At 47.2% G+C, this 14,494-nt stretch overlaps 4 non-coding genes across 4 annotated transcripts; all 4 read right to left on the bottom strand.

Moving 5' to 3' along the window:
- Positions 1 to 2,550: 2,550 nt before the first annotated feature.
- On the bottom strand, positions 2,551 to 2,622 carry trnag-ucc (transfer RNA glycine (anticodon UCC)). The gene has a single exon. It is a non-coding gene; the product is annotated as a tRNA-Gly (tRNA).
- A 3,623-nt stretch (positions 2,623 to 6,245) lies between these two features.
- On the bottom strand, positions 6,246 to 6,317 carry trnag-ucc (transfer RNA glycine (anticodon UCC)). The gene has a single exon. It is a non-coding gene; the product is annotated as a tRNA-Gly (tRNA).
- A 3,685-nt stretch (positions 6,318 to 10,002) lies between these two features.
- Positions 10,003 to 10,074, bottom strand: trnag-ucc (transfer RNA glycine (anticodon UCC)). The gene has a single exon. It is a non-coding gene; the product is annotated as a tRNA-Gly (tRNA).
- A 3,620-nt stretch (positions 10,075 to 13,694) lies between these two features.
- Positions 13,695 to 13,766, bottom strand: trnag-ucc (transfer RNA glycine (anticodon UCC)). The gene has a single exon. It is a non-coding gene; the product is annotated as a tRNA-Gly (tRNA).
- Positions 13,767 to 14,494: the final 728 nt, after the last annotated feature.

Genomic DNA, 14,494 nt, shown 5'->3' on the forward strand with positions numbered 1-14,494 from the left:
TGTCCGAAATCTAGAGCTTCCAATTAAATCTGTTGGACTATAACCTGGTGTTGTGTGATGTTTAACTTCACAGCAAGGGGTAGTCATGGGCAGCTGTTTAGTGAAGGTCGCTTCCACTGATATGGGAAGGCAGTGCACGCAAAACCCTCCCTGCCCTAGATAGGTAACCTGAACCAAGATGGGCTTTCCAAGGTCAGGGGGTGCAGAGTGCTGAGGCCGCTGTCATCATTTAGTTCCCATGGGTCCCAAGTCCTTGGGATGCCGTGGCGCCTTAATGATGAATGGGATTGTGTGCAACCGAGACAGGGTCGTGGCAGAACAGTGTCGAGAGTGTGTTGCTGGAAACGCACAGCAGGGAAATGGATGTTTCGGGCTCCAGCATCTACAGACCTCCCTGTCTCCGAGCAGAACAGTGTTATCCGCTCAGGTTTAAGCAGAACGTCCGCAGCTACTCCTGCGTGTCCAACGAAACACAAAGCGCTATCCGGGAAGGCAAACGTAGGGGGTGGGGTCAGCAAGCACAGCGTAGGGTGATCCCGGTTCGTGAGGGGAAAAAGAAAACGTAGTGCGGTGAAATTGACACAGGAAGTGAAATTGACAAAGGAGGTGAAATTGACATTGTCAGAGCAACCCTGCGCAGGAAGGAGGTAGAGCGTCATGTAGGGGCGGTGGGCAAGATGGAAAGGACGGGGTCAAGGGAGGGCACAGACGGCTGTGTAAGGGCATGAACAAGTGTTACCCTTCATGGTGTCGTGGGGGGATGAAGGTCGGGTCTGCAGGCAATGATAGTCTCCAGCTGAGAGTCGTGAGAACCCGGAATCAGTGTGTGTGTGGGGGGGGGGGGGGGACCGTGTGTGTGTGTGTATGTCTGTGTGTGTGTGTGTGTGTGTCTGCGTGTGTGGGTGCATGCGTGTGTGTGTGGCTGCATGTGTGTGTGTGGGTGCATGTGTGGGTGTGTGTCCTGTGTGTGTGTGTGTGTCTGCGTGTGTGGGTGCATGCATGTGTGTGTGTGTGGGTGCATGTGTGGGTGTGTGTGGCTGTGTGTGTGTGTGTCTGTGTGTGTGTATGCATGTAGGGATATGCGGGTGTGTGAGAGTGTGTGTAGGTGCATGTGTGTGAGTGTACTGGGGTATCAATTTGTGAGAATGTGCGTGAGTGGCTGTGAATGTGGAAGTGTTTGAGTGAGTTTATGAGAGAGAGCTTGTGTTTGAGAGAGGGTATGCATGTGTGTGTGGGTCGGTAGGAGTGTGCTTTTGTGTGTGTGCGTGTACTTGTGTAGTGTCCGTGAAATAGTATACAGTGCAGTGTTGTCACGTGTCGTGTGACATGAACCAAAGTGCCCAGTTAAAGTCATCCCCATGGGTACCGAACTTGACTATCAGCCTCTGCTTGGCCACTTTGCATTGCTGGCTGTCCCATAGTCTGCCTTGGAGGATTGTCACCCAGGGGTCCGAGACCGAAAGGCACAGAGCGCTGAAGTGCTCTCCGACTGGGAGGCTAGAACAAGTCTGACTCAAGATTGGGACACAGACAGACTTTAACCTCACACCTTTAATGCATTGTCTGAGCTGAGATGGCATCTCTTGTTAGACAACCTGAAGTTATCTCGACAACGTAACTTTGAAAAGGTTCTGAGGTTCTTATATTAAAGAACGGAAACTAGTAAACCCATTATAAAAGATGAAAGGCTTAACCTAAATGTGTTTAATATATCATTTCAGCTGCATTAAACTGTAATCCTTTTGCTATAAATACTGCGTCTTATGGTCCTTCTTATCATCAGGTTGATCTACATCGGATACACTCCATCCATTCTTTATCCTTCAAAGAAAATCAGTCACCTTCATCAGACACTACCTTCCCTTAACAAATCCATGATGACTATATCGGATGATGACGTGGAGGAGCCTGTGGTGGACTGGGGAGGACAAAGTTCAAAATCACACAATACCAGGTTATCGTCCAAGTAGCTTTCGGAGCACTCCTAAAACTAGTGCTTCCAAATTAAGCTGTTGGACTGTAATCTGGTGTTGTGTGATTTTTAACTTTATCCTGGATTAAACTTTCACTCACTGTGTGGTCACTTCTATCATCTCTCAGAGTTTTATCGAATCATTTTCTCATACTGGAAATATAAAAGCAGCTGGTGTCCACTCCTCCTATTTCTGACCTGCACCTAAAACAATAACATTACCGATTCGATATGAGAAATAACGTTGTTTGGATATTTGTGAACTGTCCACCCACATTTCACTTGATATTAGGCTGTAGTTCACAAAAAACAAAATGAGAGTAATGTTGAAATGAGTGAAATCCGGAAACATTTCTTTCGAAATAAGATGGAAAACCAAGGAATTCTGCCATGACTCGTGTTTCTTTGAACCGTGCTCGACTTGACTCCTTAATCCTCCTGGGGACATCCTCAACTTCAAAGTTGTGTCTGCACTCCAGAGGTCTGGCAGACTCAATGTGATGTGCAGACGGAGGTGTTTTATTCCCACTGAATCGATCGGCTCTTTTGGTTGTGGAGTGGTGTTAAAATGCACTGCTTGCGATGGCCGGGAATCGAACCCGGGTCAACTGCTTGGAAGGCAGCTATGCTCACCACTATACCACCATCGCTACAGCCAGAAGCGCTCTAGAAATCAGCTGATGTGCCATAATAGTTCTTGACTCGAAATTTCGTTGTTGTTTTGTTGGAAATTTTGCAGTGAAATATTAGAATTGAGAAGTCATCAAAGACCGAGTTTTACTGAGTGGATCGGTCTCCTGATGCCCCGCCTCACTTTTTAATACATACAAAGCAGCATTTCGGATTTCTCATCATCTGAAATCAATCAATAACAGAAATAGCACGAAAATCACAGAGCAACCCTGGAACGATCACACAATTAAAACTTGTCAAGTTCTCAGAAAGGTTCACCGGACCGAAACGTGAACTCTGATTTCTCTTCATACAGCTTTACCACCGACTTCGGGTTTGGTTTCTGATTTACAGCGTAGACATAGTCATCGAGATAGAGATGTACAGCTCGGAAACAGACCCTTCGGTCCAACCTGCCCATGCCGACCAGATATCCCAACCCAATCTAGTCCCACCTGCCAGCACCCGGCCCATATCCTTCCAAACCCTTCCTATTCATATACCCATCCAAATGCCTGGAAAATGTTGCAATTGTACCAGCCTCCGCCACTTCCTCTGGCAGCTCATTCCACACACGTACCACCCTCTGGATGAAAGCGTTGACCCTTTGGTCGCTTTTATATCTTTCGCCTCTCACACTAAACCTATGCCCTCTAGTTCTGGACTCCCCGACCCCAGGGAAAAGACTTTGTCTATTTATCCTATCCATGCCCCACATAATTCTGCAGTTCTTTCAGTTTCTAAAACTTCTCAAGAGTTTTCTTAGAAAACAAAAACGGCAAAAACAGAGGAACCATTAGACTGAGGCCACGCTGCAGTAAATGTGGAGAGGAGGGAATTCCGGGTAACAGTTCGGGAAGCAGAACCCTCTCGAGGAATATGTATTAATTTGAAGTTCGATCCCGTTGATAGATTTGCTGGTTTCTCTTTTACTTTGTAGAAGAGGGGGAGGTGTCAGTCAGCAGTAAGGGGTTTTCACAGGAGGGCATGATTTGGAGATGCCAGTGTTGGACTGGGGTATAGAAAGTTAAAAATCACACAACACCAGGTTATAGACCAACAGGTTTAATTGGAAGCACTAGCTTTCGGAGCGCTGCTCCTTCATCAGGTGGTTGTCCGAAATCTAGAGCTTCCAATTAAATCTGTTGGACTATAACCTGGTGTTGTGTGATGTTTAACTTCACAGCAAGGGGTAGTCATGGGCAGCTGTTTAGTGAAGGTCGCTTCCACTGATGTGGGAAGGCAGTGCACGCAAAACCCTCCCTGCCCTAGATAGGTAACCTGAACCAAGATGGGCTTTCCAAGGTCAGGGGGTGCAGAGTGCTGAGGCCGCTGTCATCATTTAGTTCCCATGGGTCCCAAGTCCTTGGGATGCCGTGGCGCCTTAATGATGAATGGGATTGTGTGCAACCGAGACAGGGTCGTGGCAGAACAGTGTCGAGAGTGTGTTGCTGGAAACGCACAGCAGGGAAATCGATGTTTCGGGCTCCAGCATCTACAGACCTCCCTGTCTCCGAGCAGAACAGTGTTATCCGCTCAGGTTTAAGCAGAACGTCCGCAGCTACTCCTGCGGGTCCAACGAAACACAAAGCGCTATCCGGGAAGGCAAACGTAGGGGGTGGGGTCAGCAAGCACAGCGTAGGGTGATCCCGGTTCGTGAGGGGAAAAAGAAAACGTAGTGCGGTGAAATTGACATAGGAAGTGAAATTGACAAAGGACGTGAAATTGACATTGTCAGAGCAACCCTGCGCAGGAAGGAGGGAGAGCGTCATGGAGGGGCGGTGGGCAAGATGGAAAGGACGGGGTCAAGGGAGGGCACAGACGGCAGTGTCAGGGCATGAGCAAGTGTTACCCTTCATGGTGTCGTGGGGGGATGAAGGTCGGGTCTGCAGGCAATGATAGTCTCCAGCTGAGAGTCGTGAGAACCCGGAATCAGTGTGTGTGGGGGGGGGCGGGGGGGGACTGTGTGTGTGTGTGTGTGTATATGTGTGTGTGTGTGTGTGTGTGTGTGTCTGCGTGTGTGGGTGCATGCGTGTGTGTGTGGCTGCATGTGTGTGTGTGTGGGTGCATGTGTGGGTGTGTGTGGCTGTGTGTGTGTGTGTCTGTGTGTGTGTGTATGCATGTAGGGATATGCGGGTGTGTGAGAGTGTGTGTAGGTGCATGTGTGTGAGTGTACTGGGGTATCAATTTGTGAGAATGTGCGTGAGTGGCTGTGAATGTGGAAGTGTTTGAGTGAGTTTATGAGAGAGAGCTTGTGTTTGAGAGAGGGTATGCATGTGTGTGTGGGTCGGTAGGAGTGTGCTTTTGTGTGTGTGCGTGTACTTGTGTAGTGTCCGTGAAATAGTATACAGTGCAGTGTTGTCACGTGTCGTGTGACATGAACCAAAGTGCCCAGTTAAAGTCATCCCCATGGGTACCGAACTTGACTATCAGCCTCTGCTTGGCCACTTTGCATTGTTGGCTGTCCCATAGTCTGCCTTGCAGGATTGTCACCCAGGGGTCCGAGACCGAAAGGCACAGAGCGCTGAAGTGCTCTCCGACTGGGAGGCTAGAACCAGTCTGACTCAAGATTGGGACACAGACAGACTTTAACCTCACACCTTTAATGCATTGTCTGAGCTGAGATGGCATCTCTTGTTAGACAACCTGAAGTTATCTCGACAACGTAACTTTGAAAAGGTTCTGAGGTTCTTATATTAAAGAACGGAAACTAGTAAACCCATTATAAAAGATGAAAGGCTTAACCTAAATGTGTTTAATATATCATTTCAGCTGCATTAAACTGTAATCCTTTTGCTGTAAATACTGCGTCTTATGGTCCTTCTTATCATCAGGTTGATCTACATCGGATACACTCCATCCATTCTTTATCCTTCAAAGAAAATCAGTCACCTTCATCAGACACTACCTTCCCTTAACAAATCCATGATGACTATATCGGATGATGACGTGGAGGAGCCTGTGGTGGACTGGGGAGGACAAAGTTCAAAATCACACAATACCAGGTTATCGTCCAAGTAGCTTTCGGAGCACTCCTAAAACTAGTGCTTCCAAGTAAAGCTGTTGGACTGTAATCTGGTGTTGTGTGATTTTTAACTTTATCCTGGATTAAACTTTCACTCACTGTGTGGTCACTTCTATCATCTCTCAGAGTTTTATCGAATCATTTTCTCATACTGGAAATATAAAAGCAGCTGGTGTCCACTCCTCCTATTTCTGACCTGCACCTAAAACAATAACATTACCGATTCGATATGAGAAATAACGTTGTTTGGATATTTGTGAACTGTCCACCCACATTTCACTTGATATTAGGCTGTAGTTCACAAAAAACAAAATGAGAGTAATGTTGAAATGAGTGAAATCCGGAAACATTTCTTTCGAAATAAGATGGAAAACCAAGGAATTCTGCCATGACTCGTGTTTCTTTGAACCGTGCTCGACTTGACTCCTTAATCCTCCTGGGGACATCCTCAACTTCAAAGTTGTGTCTGCACTCCAGAGGTCTGGCAGACTCAATGTGATGTGCAGACGGAGGTGTTTCATTCCCACTGAATCGATCGGCTCTTTTGGTTGTGGAGTGGTGTTAAAATGCACTGCTTGCGATGGCCGGGAATCGAATCCGGGTCAGCTGCTTGGAAGGCAGCTATGCTCACCACTATACCACCATCGCTACAGGCTGAAGCGCTTTAGAAATCAGCTGATGTGCCATAATAGTTCTTGACTCGAAATTTCGTTGTTGTTTTGTTGGAAATTTTGCAGTGAAATATTAGAATTGAGAAGTCATCAAAGACCGAGTTTTACTGAGTGGATCGGTCTCCTGATGCCCCGCCTCACTTTTTAATACACACAAAGCAGCATTTCGGATTTCTCATCATCTGAAATCAATCAATAACAGAAATAGCACGAAAATCCCAGGGCAACCCTGGAACGATCACACAATTAAAACTTGTCAAGTTCTCAGAAAGGTTCACCGGACCGAAACGTGAACTCTGATTTCTCTTCATACAGCTTTACCACCGACTTCGGGTTTGGTTTCTGATTTACAGCGTAGACATAGTCATCGAGATAGAGATGTACAGCTCGGAAACAGACCCTTCGGTCCAACCTGCCCATGCCGACCAGATATCCCAACCCAATCTAGTCCCACCTGCCAGCACCCGGCCCATATCCTTCCAAACCCTTCCTATTCATATACCCATCCCAATGCCTCGAAAATGTTGCAATTGTACCAGCCTCCGCCACTTCCTCTGGCAGCTCATTCCACACACGTACCACCCTCTGGATGAAAGCGTTGACCCTTTGGTCGCTTTTATATCTTTCGCCTCTCACACTAAACCTATGCCCTCTAGTTCTGGACTCCCCGACCCCAGGGAAAAGACTTTGTCTATTTATCCTATCCATGCCCCACATAATTCTGCAGTTCTTTCAGTTTCTAAAACTTCTCAAGAGTTTTCTTAGAAAACAAAAACGGCAAAAACAGAGGAACCATTAGACTGAGGCCACGCTGCAGTAATTGTGGAGAGGAGGGAATTCCGGGTAACAGTTCGGGAAGCAGAACCCTCTCGAGGAATATGTATTAATTTGAAGTTCGATCCCGTTGATAGATTTGCAGGTTTCTCTTTTACTTTGTAGAAGAGGGGGAGGTGTCAGTCAGCAGTAAGGGGTTTTCACAGGAGGGCATGATTTGGAGATGCCAGTGTTGGACTGGGGTATAGAAAGTTAAAAATCACACAACACCAGGTTATAGACCAACAGGTTTAATTGGAAGCACTAGCTTTCGGAGCGCTGCTCCTTCATCAGGTGGTTGTCCGAAATCTAGAGCTTCCAATTAAATCTGTTGGACTATAACCTGGTGTTGTGTGATGTTTAACTTCACAGCAAGGGGTAGTCATGGGCAGCTGTTTAGTGAAGGTCGCTTCCACTGATATGGGAAGGCAGTGCACGCAAAACCCTCCCTGCCCTAGATAGGTAACCTGAACCAAGATGGGCTTTCCAAGGTCAGGGGGTGCAGAGTGCTGAGGCCGCTGTCATCATTTAGTTCCCATGGGTCCCAAGTCCTTGGGATGCCGTGGCGCCTTAATGATGAATGGGATTGTGTGCAACCGAGACAGGGTCGTGGCAGAACAGTGTCGAGAGTGTGTTGCTGGAAACGCACAGCAGGGAAATCGATGTTTCGGGCTCCAGCATCTACAGACCTCCCTGTCTCCGAGCAGAACAGTGTTATCCGCTCAGGTTTAAGCAGAACGTCCGCAGCTACTCCTGCGGGTCCAACGAAACACAAAGCGCTATCCGGGAAGGCAAACGTAGGGGGTGGGGTCAGCAAGCACAGCGTAGGGTGATCCCGGTTCGTGAGGGGAAAAAGAAAACGTAGTGCGGTGAAATTGACACAGGAAGTGAAATTGACAAAGGAGGTGAAATTGACATTGTCAGAGCAACCCTGCGCAGGAAGGAGGTAGAGCGTCATGTAGGGGCGGTGGGCAAGATGGAAAGGACGGGGTCAAGGGAGGGCACAGACGGCTGTGTAAGGGCATGAACAAGTGTTACCCTTCATGGTGTCGTGGGGGGATGAAGGTCGGGTCTGCAGGCAATGATAGTCTCCAGCTGAGAGTCGTGAGAACCCGGAATCAGTGTGTGTGTGTGGGGGGGGGGGACCGTGTGTGTGTGTGTATGTCTGTGTGTGTGTGTGTGTGTGTCTGCGTGTGTGGGTGCATGCGTGTGTGTGTGGCTGCATGTGTGTGTGTGGGTGCATGTGTGGGTGTGTGTCCTGTGTGTGTGTGTGTGTCTGCGTGTGTGGGTGCATGCATGTATGTGTGTGTGGGTGCATGTGTGGGTGTGTGTGGCTGTGTGTGTGTGTGTCTGTGTGTGTGTGTATGCATGTAGGGATATGCGGGTGTGTGAGAGTGTGTGTAGGTGCATGTGTGTGAGTGTACTGGGGTATCAATTTGTGAGAATGTGCGTGAGTGGCTGTGAATGTGGAAGTGTTTGAGTGAGTTTATGAGAGAGAGCTTGTGTTTGAGAGAGGGTATGCATGTGTGTGTGGGTCGGTAGGAGTGTGCTTTTGTGTGTGTGCGTGTACTTGTGTAGTGTCCGTGAAATAGTATACAGTGCAGTGTTGTCACGTGTCGTGTGACATGAACCAAAGTGCCCAGTTAAAGTCATCCCCATGGGTACCGAACTTGACTATCAGCCTCTGCTTGGCCACTTTGCATTGTTGGCTGTCCCATAGTCTGCCTTGGAGGATTGTCACCCAGGGGTCCGAGACCGAAAGGCACAGAGCGCTGAAGTGCTCTCCGACTGGGAGGCTAGAACAAGTCTGACTCAAGATTGGGACACAGACAGACTTTAACCTCACACCTTTAATGCATTGTCTGAGCTGAGATGGCATCTCTTGTTAGACAACCTGAAGTTATCTCGACAACGTAACTTTGAAAAGGTTCTGAGGTTCTTATATTAAAGAACGGAAACTAGTAAACCCATTATAAAAGATGAAAGGCTTAACCTAAATGTGTTTAATATATCATTTCAGCTGCATTAAACTGTAATCCTTTTGCTATAAATACTGCGTCTTATGGTCCTTCTTATCATCAGGTTGATCTACATCGGATACACTCCATCCATTCTTTATCCTTCAAAGAAAATCAGTCACCTTCATCAGACACTACCTTCCCTTAACAAATCCATGATGACTATATCGGATGATGACGTGGAGGAGCCTGTGGTGGACTGGGGAGGACAAAGTTCAAAATCACACAATACCAGGTTATCGTCCAAGTAGCTTTCGGAGCACTCCTAAAACTAGTGCTTCCAAGTAAAGCTGTTGGACTGTAATCTGGTGTTGTGTGATTTTTAACTTTATCCTGGATTAAACTTTCACTCACTGTGTGGTCACTTCTATCATCTCTCAGAGTTTTATCGAATCATTTTCTCATACTGGAAATATAAAAGCAGCTGGTGTCCACTCCTCCTATTTCTGACCTGCACCTAAAACAATAACATTACCGATTCGATATGAGAAATAACGTTGTTTGGATATTTGTGAACTGTCCACCCAGATTTCACTTGATATTAGGCTGTAGTTCACAAAAAACAAAATGAGAGTAATGTTGAAATGAGTGAAATCCGGAAACATTTCTTTCGAAATAAGATGGAAAACCAAGGAATTCTGCCATGACTCGTGTTTCTTTGAACCGTGCTCGACTTGACTCCTTAATCCTCCTGGGGACATCCTCAACTTCAAAGTTGTGTCTGCACTCCAGAGGTCTGGCAGACTCAATGTGATGTGCAGACGGAGGTGTTTCATTCCCACTGAATCGATCGGCTCTTTTGGTTGTGGAGTGGTGTTAAAATGCACTGCTTGCGATGGCCGGGAATCGAACCCGGGTCAACTGCTTGGAAGGCAGCTATGCTCACCACACCACCACCACCGCTACAGGCTGAAGCGCTCTAGAAATCAGCTGATGTGCCATAATAGTTCTTGACTCGAAATTTCGTTGTTGTTTTGTTGGAAATTTTGCAGTGAAATATTAGAATTGAGAAGTCATCAAAGACCGAGTTTTACTGAGTGGATCGGTCTCCTGATGCCCCGCCTCACTTTTTAATACACACAAAGCAGCATTTCGGATTTCTCATCATCTGAAATCAATCAATAACAGAAATAGCACGAAAATCCCAGGGCAACCCTGGAACGATCACACAATTAAAACTTGTCAAGTTCTCAGAAAGGTTCACCGGACCGAAACGTGAACTCTGATTTCTCTTCATACAGCTTTACCACCGACTTCGGGTTTGGTTTCTGATTTACAGCGTAGACATAGTCATCGAGATAGAGATGTACAGCTCGGAAACAGACCCTTCGGTCCAACCTGCCCATGCCGACCAGATATCCCAACCCAATCTAGTCCCACCTGCCAGCACCCGGCCCATATCCTTCCAAACCCTTCCTATTCATATACCCATCCAAATGCCTGGAAAATGTTGCAATTGTACCAGCCTCCGCCACTTCCTCTGGCAGCTCATTCCACACACGTACCACCCTCTGGATGAAAGCGTTGACCCTTTGGTCGCTTTTATATCTTTCGCCTCTCACACTAAACCTATGCCCTCTAGTTCTGGACTCCCCGACCCCAGGGAAAAGACTTTGTCTATTTATCCTATCCATGCCCCACATAATTCTGCAGTTCTTTCAGTTTCTAAAACTTCTCAAGAGTTTTCTTAGAAAACAAAAACGGCAAAAACAGAGGAACCATTAGACTGAGGCCACGCTGCAGTAAATGTGGAGAGGAGGGAATTCCGGGTAACAGTTCGGGAAGCAGAACCCTCTCGAGGAATATGTATTAATTTGAAGTTCGATCCCGTTGATAGATTTGCTGGTTTCTCTTTTACTTTGTAGAAGAGGGGGAGGTGTCAGTCAGCAGTAAGGGGTTTTCACAGGAGGGCATGATTTGGAGATGCCAGTGTTGGACTGGGGTATAGAAAGTTAAAAATCACACAACACCAGGTTATAGACCAACAGGTTTAATTGGAAGCACTAGCTTTCGGAGCGCTGCTCCTTCATCAGGTGGTTGTCCGAAATCTAGAGCTTCCAATTAAATCTGTTGGACTATAACCTGGTGTTGTGTGATGTTTAACTTCACAGCAAGGGGTAGTCATGGGCAGCTGTTTAGTGAAGGTCGCTTCCACTGATGTGGGAAGGCAGTGCACGCAAAACCCTCCCTGCCCTAGATAGGTAACCTGAACCAAGATGGGCTTTCCAAGGTCAGGGGGTGCAGAGTGCTGAGGCCGCTGTCATCATTTAGTTCCCATGGGTCCCAAGTCCTTGGGATGCCGTGGCGCCTTAATGATGAATGGGATTGTGTGCAACCGAGACAGGGTCGTGGCAGAACAGTGTCGAGAGTGTGTTGCTGGAAACGCACAGCAGGGAAATCGATGTTTCGGGCTCCAGCATCTACAGACCTCCCTGTCTCCGAGCAGAACAGTGTTATCCGCTCAGGTTTAAGCAGAACGTCCGCAGCTACTCCTGCGGGTCCAACGAAACACAAAGCGCTATCCGGGAAGGCAAACGTAGGGGGTGGGGTCAGCAAGCACAGCGTAGGGTGATCCCGGTTCGTGAGGGGAAAAAGAAAACGTAGTGCGGTGAAATTGACATAGGAAGTGAAATTGACAAAGGACGTGAAATTGACATTGTCAGAGCAAACCTGCGCAGGAAGGAGGGAGAGCGTCATGGAGGGGCGGTGGGCAAGATGGAAAGGACGGGGTCAAGGGAGGGCACAGACGGCAGTGTAAGGGCATGAGCAAGTGTTACCCTTCATGGTGTCGTGGGGGGATGAAGGTCGGGTCTGCAGGCAATGATAGTCTCCAGCTGAGAGTCGTGAGAACCCGGAATCAGTGTGTGTGGGGGGGGGGGCGGGGGGGACTGTGTGTGTGTGTGTGTATATGTGTGTGTGTGTGTGTGTGTGTGTCTGCGTGTGTGGGTGCATGCGTGTGTGTGTGGCTGCATGTGTGTGTGTGTGGGTGCATGTGTGGGTGTGTGTGGCTGTGTGTGTGTGTGTCTGTGTGTGTGTGTATGCATGTAGGGATATGCGGGTGTGTGAGAGTGTGTGTAGGTGCATGTGTGTGAGTGTACTGGGGTATCAATTTGTGAGAATGTGCGTGAGTGGCTGTGAATGTGGAAGTGTTTGAGTGAGTTTATGAGAGAGAGCTTGTGTTTGAGAGAGGGTATGCATGTGTGTGTGGGTCGGTAGGAGTGTGCTTTTGTGTGTGTGCGTGTACTTGTGTAGTGTCCGTGAAATAGTATACAGTGCAGTGTTGTCACGTGTCGTGTGACATGAACCAAAGTGCCCAGTTAAAGTCATCCCCATGGGTACCGAACTTGACTATCAGCCTCTGCTTGGCCACTTTGCATTGTTGGCTGTCCCATAGTCTGCCTTGCAGGATTGTCACCCAGGGGTCCGAGACCGAAAGGCACAGAGCGCTGAAGTGCTCTCCGACTGGGAGGCTAGAACCAGTCTGACTCAAGATTGGGACACAGACAGACTTTAACCTCACACCTTTAATGCATTGTCTGAGCTGAGATGGCATCTCTTGTTAGACAACCTGAAGTTATCTCGACAACGTAACTTTGAAAAGGTTCTGAGGTTCTTATATTAAAGAACGGAAACTAGTAAACCCATTATAAAAGATGAAAGGCTTAACCTAAATGTGTTTAATATATCATTTCAGCTGCATTAAACTGTAATCCTTTTGCTGTAAATACTGCGTCTTATGGTCCTTCTTATCATCAGGTTGATCTACATCGGATACACTCCATCCATTCTTTATCCTTCAAAGAAAATCAGTCACCTTCATCAGACACTACCTTCCCTTAACAAATCCATGATGACTATATCGGATGATGACGTGGAGGAGCCTGTGGTGGACTGGGGAGGACAAAGTTCAAAATCACACAATACCAGGTTATCGTCCAAGTAGCTTTCGGAGCACTCCTAAAACTAGTGCTTCCAAGTAAAGCTGTTGGACTGTAATCTGGTGTTGTGTGATTTTTAACTTTATCCTGGATTAAACTTTCACTCACTGTGTGGTCACTTCTATCATCTCTCAGAGTTTTATCGAATCATTTTCTCATACTGGAAATATAAAAGCAGCTGGTGTCCACTCCTCCTATTTCTGACCTGCACCTAAAACAATAACATTACCGATTCGATATGAGAAATAACGTTGTTTGGATATTTGTGAACTGTCCACCCACATTTCACTTGATATTAGGCTGTAGTTCACAAAAAACAAAATGAGAGTAATGTTGAAATGAGTGAAATCCGGAAACATTTCTTTCGAAATAAGATGGAAAACCAAGGAATTCTGCCATGACTCGTGTTTCTTTGAACCGTGCTCGACTTGACTCCTTAATCCTCCTGGGGACATCCTCAACTTCAAAGTTGTGTCTGCACTCCAGAGGTCTGGCAGACTCAATGTGATGTGCAGACGGAGGTGTTTCATTCCCACTGAATCGATCGGCTCTTTTGGTTGTGGAGTGGTGTTAAAATGCACTGCTTGCAATGGCCGGGAATCGAACCCGGGTCAACTGCTTGGAAGGCAGCTATGCTCACCACACCACCACCACCGCTACAGGCTGAAGCGCTCTAGAAATCAGCTGATGTGCCATAATAGTTCTTGACTCGAAATTTCGTTGTTGTTTTGTTGGAAATTTTGCAGTGAAATATTAGAATTGAGAAGTCATCAAAGACCGAGTTTTACTGAGTGGATCGGTCTCCTGATGCCCCGCCTCACTTTTTAATACACACAAAGCAGCATTTCGGATTTCTCATCATCTGAAATCAATCAATAACAGAAATAGCACGAAAATCCCAGGGCAACCCTGGAACGATCACACAATTAAAACTTGTCAAGTTCTCAGAAAGGTTCACCGGACCGAAACGTGAACTCTGATTTCTCTTCATACAGCTTTACCACCGACTTCGGGTTTGGTTTCTGATTTACAGCGTAGACATAGTCATCGAGATAGAGATGTACAGCTCGGAAACAGACCCTTCGGTCCAACCTGCCCATGCCGACCAGATATCCCAACCCAATCTAGTCCCACCTGCCAGCACCCGGCCCATATCCTTCCAAACCCTTCCTATTCATATACCCATCCCAATGCCTCGAAAATGTTGCAATTGTACCAGCCTCCGCCACTTCCTCTGGCAGCTCATTCCACACACGTACCACCCTCTGGATGAAAGCGTTGACCCTTTGGTCGCTTTTATATCTTTCGCCTCTCACACTAAACCTATGCCCTCTAGTTCTGGACTCCCCGACCCCAGGGAAAAGACTTTGTCTATTTATCCTATC

The sequence above is a fragment of the Chiloscyllium punctatum genome, chromosome 15, assembly GCF_047496795.1.
Source record: "Chiloscyllium punctatum isolate Juve2018m chromosome 15, sChiPun1.3, whole genome shotgun sequence".
In the NCBI taxonomy this organism is placed as follows: Eukaryota; Metazoa; Chordata; class Chondrichthyes; order Orectolobiformes; family Hemiscylliidae; genus Chiloscyllium; species Chiloscyllium punctatum.